Consider the following 6274-nt stretch of genomic DNA (forward strand, 5'->3'; position numbering starts at 1 on the left):
TCACAAAAACAGATTCAGTATTCCTCAAAATGAAGAAAAACAGTGAAATGCAAACCTGCAATAATGCATTTAATCCCATTCTATTAACCAATGAACTTTGATGATCCAATTCAAACATACTAATAGGCAAAAATGACTTTAGGTAAACATTTGTTCTTCTTTTTTTTTTATTGCTGAAGAGTGTTGAACTTTCTTCTTCAGTGTTCTACTGTACAGACGTGAATTTACATTCTTTTGGTGTGAAAGGGCTTTTATATTTGCTAAAAATAAAACTTTTTATATTAAAAGCAAACAAGCAAGCCCAGCCCAGATTTAAAAAGTAACGCAAAAGTAACGTAACGCATTACTTTCAGTAAAAAGTAACTAAGTAACGTAATTAGTTACTTTTTTAGTAAGTAACAATATTGTAATGCATTACTTTTAAAAGTAACTTTCTCCAACACTACATATGGAAGCCTGTTTCTGCTTATAAAAAAAAACAAAAAACGATAATTGCAACTTTTTATCTTACAATTCGGACTTTTCTTTCCCGCAATTCTGAAATTTCTAGTTTAAAAAAAGTCTTGAGTTTAGTTTATATCGCACTATCTTTATATCTTGCGATTCTGTTTTTTGGTTTCTTCCATGGAATAATAAAAAAAGGTAGTTGTAACTTATTATTTTGCAACAATGACTTTTTCCTCACAATAAATGAGGAAAGTTTATATAAACTTGTTTATATCTCGCAATTCTTACTTTATAATATCTTACAATTCTTACTTTAAATTTTGGAATTATGCGTTTCTTTTTTCACAATTGCAAGTTTGCAGCTCGCAATTCTGACTTTATAATATCTCATAATTCTGACTTTATATCTCATAATTCTGACTTTATAGCTCATAATTCTGACTTTATAATATCTCATAATTCTGACTTTATATCTCATAATTCTGACTTTATAGCTCATAATTCTGACTTTATAATATCTCATAATTCTGACTTTATATCTCGATTTTTGAGTTTATATCTCACAATTCTGAGTATTATTTCTCACAATTACAAGTTTCTCACAATTCTGACTTTATATCTTGCCATTCTGAGTTTACAGCTCACAATTCTGACTTCTTATCTCGCAATTCTAATGTTATATCTTGCGATTCTGACTTTATATTTCGGAATTATGAGCTTTTTTCACAATGACAAGTTTGCAGCTTACAATTTTGACTTTATATCTCGCAAATTCATCTTTGAAAATCCTAAAAAGGATGGTATGCCTGCTGAAAAAAACCAGCCTATGGAACAGATCTGCTGGTCTCAGCTGGTTTAGCCGTATCTGAGTCTGATCAGAGGACGCAAAACCCTCTAAAACCATCAAACCACACCAGTATAACCAGCTTGATTGGGAGCCCAGCTAACAACTTTACTCTGGTTTAAACTGTTTTATTCAGCAAGGCTCTGAGAAGAATACTGATGATCACTATAACAGTTACGTATACAGCCACGAGAGTGGAGCTACATTGAAAAGGCGTGTGTGTTTGTGTGTTCATTGCTGTGAACAAACAGTGAATCAGACACACACTGACCGCTTTTCTCTAGTCTGTTCTTCAAAATATAATCATATGAGTTGAGCTGAAGTGCACTTCTAAGCAATGACATTTTCTGTCAAATGTCAACCAGAGACGTCTCACAGGTCACTCGCCAAAAGCAGATGCTGGAAGAATAACAAAATGACCTGCTACTGCGCAAAAACTGCAGGAGAGAGTTCATCTCATATTCCTGACATTCATTATTCCCCAACATGATGTTCTGCAGATGCTGGCAGAATAACAAAATGACCTGCTACTGCGCAAAAACTGCAGGAGAGTTCATCTCATATTCCTGACATTCATTATTCCCCAACATGATGTTCTTAATGCATCAAATGCTTGAAAGGCTCACCTGATAACCCGCCTTGACATAAAGAATATAAATTATTGTGCCGACTGGGTCCTAAGATCTGAGGACAAAGACTGCAGATGAGAAGAGAGAAAACTGTTTTCATGCTTTTAAGAGGCTGCAATAGAAAAACAGTCACTGGTCAATAATCCACTGCAGTATAATGAAACATTTGTGATTATTACATTAATTTTGAATGACCGTCAATGGAGAAAGATGCTCTTTCACAGCATAATGGAGCAATTATGACAGTCAACCCAACTAACTAACTAACACATGACCATCATCCTGGGTTAAAAAAGTCTGTAATCATATATATTAGTGATGCACTAAAATTATTTTCTTACAGAAACTGAAATTAGAGTTTTCATTTAGCAGAACATTTTAAATGTATAACATTTAATAATCAAATAGGCAACGCCTAAATAAAAACTTGCATATAAACATTTAAATTGCACAGTTTAATAAATATGTTTCGACTCCAAATTTGTGTTGAAATAATAAAAAAGAAGAAAACAAAAACAAAACAGGCAGATTTATTTACACATATTAAATAAGACATGACTAAAAGGTTAAGGTTAAGTAAAATAATAATAATAATAATAATAATAATAATTCAATCGACTGGGTCCTACGATCTGAGGACAAAGACTGCAGATGAGAAGAGAGAAAACTGTTTTCATGCTTTTAAGAGGCTGCAAAAGAAAAACAGTCACTGGTCAATAATCCACTGTAGTATAATGAAACATTTGTGATTATTACATTCATTTTGAATGACCGTCAATGGAGAAAGATGCTCTTTCACAGCATAATGGAGCAATTATGACAGTCAACCCAACTAACTAACTAACACATGACCATCATCCTGGGTTAAAAAAGTATGTAAAAAAAATGTAATCATAAATATATTAGTGACGCACTAACATTATTTTCTTACTGTAACACTGAAACTGACATTAGAGTTTTCATTTAGCAGAACATTTTAAATGTATAACGTGTAATAATCAAATAGACAATGCCTAAATAAAAACGTGCATATAAACATTTAAATTGCAGTTTAATAAATATGTTTCGACTGCAAATTTGTGTTGAAATAATAAAAAAGAAGGAAGAAAAAAAAAACAGGCAGATTTATTTACACATATTAAATAAGACATGACTAAAAGGTTAAGGTTAAGTAAAATAATAATAATAATAATAATAATAATAATTCAATACAAATAACATTTAAAATTATATTAAAATAAAATATAAATATAATATAGAATAATATTTTAACATGCTGGCACAATCCAAACATGCCATCGGAGAAGCACTAAATAAACTTCACTGTTTTGGTCAATTTTTTTGATGATAGCTAGTAAATTTCACAAATAATTGCAAAGAAATAGCAAGTGACACATTAAATTAAAGGTGATTTTTTTTTTTGCTTTTCCGGCATTTCTATTATATATATATATATATTGCTAGTAAATTTCACAAATAATTGCAAAGAAACAGCATGTGACGTTGAATTAAACGTGAAATTTTTTTACACCTACTGGAATTTTTATGTCAATTTTGATGTCAAGTCAGCTTTATCAGAGTGTTCTTCACAATACAACACCCCACTCAGCAAAGCAAAGGAGACTGAAGCAAGGAAAAACTGCAGCTGTCCTGATAATTGAGATTCTCCCAGCAGTTTATTCCTCAAGACAAGCCAAACACCAGCATTTGAGATCCATTTTCCTCCACAAACACCCTCCAGTGCATCTTACGCTCAAGTGTTTATTATGTTGGAGCGTTTGGACCTCAGAGAGACGCTCATGTTCAAGCCGACTGGCAACAGATTCTCACGGATGGAGTGCTCTTCTCCAGATCTACAGCTCATTTCCATGCACATCATCTCCACAAGCTTCCAAACGACGGACCACAATTACGCTGGAACACAAAGTGGGCAAAAATACAAGCAAGTGATTGATGTTTGATGATTAGCTGATTTAGTGATAGAGACTGTACGGAACATACTTTGGTTTTATTAATGCAAATTAATCAAGTTACAAATGCATGCATATGAGAAAAAACACAGCCCTCTTGATTGTTTCTCATAAGCGTTAATGAGATTAAAAGGAGAGCAAATTGAGACTTTTACTGGAGTCCTCTGATGTTTCTTTTAAGAACTATATTTAATAGTTTAAGCAAATGTTTCCGTTACGTTTTGAAAGTGTCATTTTTGAATCTTCTTTTAAATGTTTAAAAAAAATTCTAGGTTTTGTGACTGTTAAGGGAACGTCCCATTGTATCATTTTGTAAACATTATGAGAATGTTACTTTTGAATGTTCTCTGAATGTTCCAAAAAAACAAGTAAAAAGCTTTAGATGAGCATTCAAATAAAACGTTTCAGAAAAAAAGTTTGTAACATTTTGAGAACATTACTATAGACCAGATAACTTTCAACAAACATTATATTAACTCTAACGTTTTTTCAGCTCTGAGAGTACCGTGCCAGAGCGTTCCCTGTTTGCTGGGATGTGTCTCCTTCTGAGTTTGAGATCTCAACGATTGCCTCAAACTGTGCTCAGATTTGCTCAAGATGCCAACGTCTGCAAAAGTCGGAGATCTCAGTATGAACTCAAACTTCTTTTAAGATCAAATGATCTGAGCTGTTATTCACTTTCATTTTTTAGCTCTATACCAATTATTGACTCATTTTAGGTTTGTTTTTATTCCTCCTGAAGAATTTTAGGAGAACACCCAAGACTTACTGAATTCCTCTGAGCTACGAATGAGCAACATCTGAGAATAAAATATTCATCTGTGAGGTGGCAGAAGTCATAATTACACCCAGCGAACAGAGAACGTCCTAATAACTTTGGATAATGTTCTGAAAGGGTTCTTTCAAAGATATAAACAAACAGCCTTCCAGTAATGTTAATGGAATGTCTGTTCAAAGTTATTCACATTTTAGTTGGACATTTCTAAAAAAAAATGTAAATGTTACAACTTGATTCAGAACGTTTGGAGAACATTCAAAATTAAGATTCTCATAATGTTTGCAAAATGATCAAATGTAACGTTTCCTTAATGATTTCTATAACGTTCTGAGAGCCAAGAAAAATGATTTTAAGCATTTAAAAACCTTGATGTTTTGAATGTTAGTATTCACATATAATGTTTTCATAACTTAACGGGAACACTCTTAAAAAAAGTGACTATTTTTTTTTATGTTACTACTCGTTTCAGAACGTTCAAAGAACTTTCAAAAATAACGTTCCCATAATGTTCGCAAAACAATAAAACAGAATGTTTTCGTAACACCAAAAAAAGAATATTTTTAAAATTGGATCATTCAGAGAACATAACGTTTTCATAACCTAAAGGGAACGTTAGAAAAAAATTTTTTTTTGCATATTTTTGTTGCCAAAAAACACGACAGTGTGCATTCTGACAAAATAAACATTTGCAAGCATATAACATAAAACACAAACATTTCACTAGAACTTAGACCATGTTTTACCAGTGAGGCTTATTTTTAGAAGTGTTTAGCGTTTTTTACTTTATCTGGTAGGCCTATACATTAAGAAAAACAGAAACACCATATAATCTAGAATCTCTAGAATCTCACACATAGCAGCGTACAACAAAACACACTGACTCTGGCCTGGAGGAAGAAATTCCTTACATGTATCGGGATGATGAACGGCTGTGAGGCCGGAACGCTTCCTCTGGAGGGGATAGAGATGCCAGAGTAATGGAAGACCGCGGCCAGAGCTTCTCCCTCAGGCTAATGGGCCAGAAAGCCACAGTCTCATTTTTAACAGACCTTTTGTCGCCTTGCTTCGGGCTCTTTGAGGAAACAAATAATGACTCCTCGGCTCACCCTAACGATCCACATCAACGGATCCGGAACGTTCCTTCACGTGTGAAGCTGATCCGCGCGAACGGCTCGTGACTGATTCATGAGGTTCAAACTGTGGCGTTTAGAGCGCTGATGTGCATGAACAAAGGATGAAAAACTTTCACGTTAAAGATGATTCGCAGCTTATTCACATTTATGGGAAGCTACACCGCGAGCAGCTTGATGCGGAACTGGTGTGAAGTTTAGTTTGAATAAATCTGCAAGCAGAACACACACACACACACACACGCATTTGTTTCTGTGAAATGTGGGGACTTTCCATAGACTACTATTACATTTATACTGACCAAATGATATTTTCTATCCCCTAACCCTAAACCTAGCCCTTACAGGAAACCTGTCAGCATTCTTATACTTTCAGATAAACATCATTTACTATTTTTAATCATTTTTCCCTCATGGGGACCGCAGGCCAGTCCCCACAATGTCAAAAATTTCAAGTTTTACTATCCTTATTACTA

General features: G+C 33.6%; 1 long non-coding RNA gene across 2 annotated transcripts in view; it reads right to left on the minus strand.

The window, feature by feature from the left end:
• Nucleotides 1-5843, minus strand: part of LOC107751103 (uncharacterized) — a 10620-nt gene extending 4777 nt beyond the window's left edge. The window contains exon 1 of one of the 2 annotated variants that reach the window (XR_001641209.1): nucleotides 5577-5843. This is a non-coding gene — a long non-coding RNA (uncharacterized LOC107751103). Of the gene's footprint in view, nucleotides 1-5549 lie in introns of both variants that reach the window. The other variant, XR_001641210.1, reaches the window with a different exon arrangement.
• Between the last annotated feature and the right edge of the window lie 431 nt (nucleotides 5844-6274).

Source organism: Sinocyclocheilus rhinocerous, unplaced genomic scaffold, assembly GCF_001515625.1.
Source record: "Sinocyclocheilus rhinocerous isolate Xijiao unplaced genomic scaffold, SAMN03320098_v1.1 scaffold632, whole genome shotgun sequence".
Taxonomy (NCBI): Eukaryota; Metazoa; Chordata; class Actinopteri; order Cypriniformes; family Cyprinidae; genus Sinocyclocheilus; species Sinocyclocheilus rhinocerous.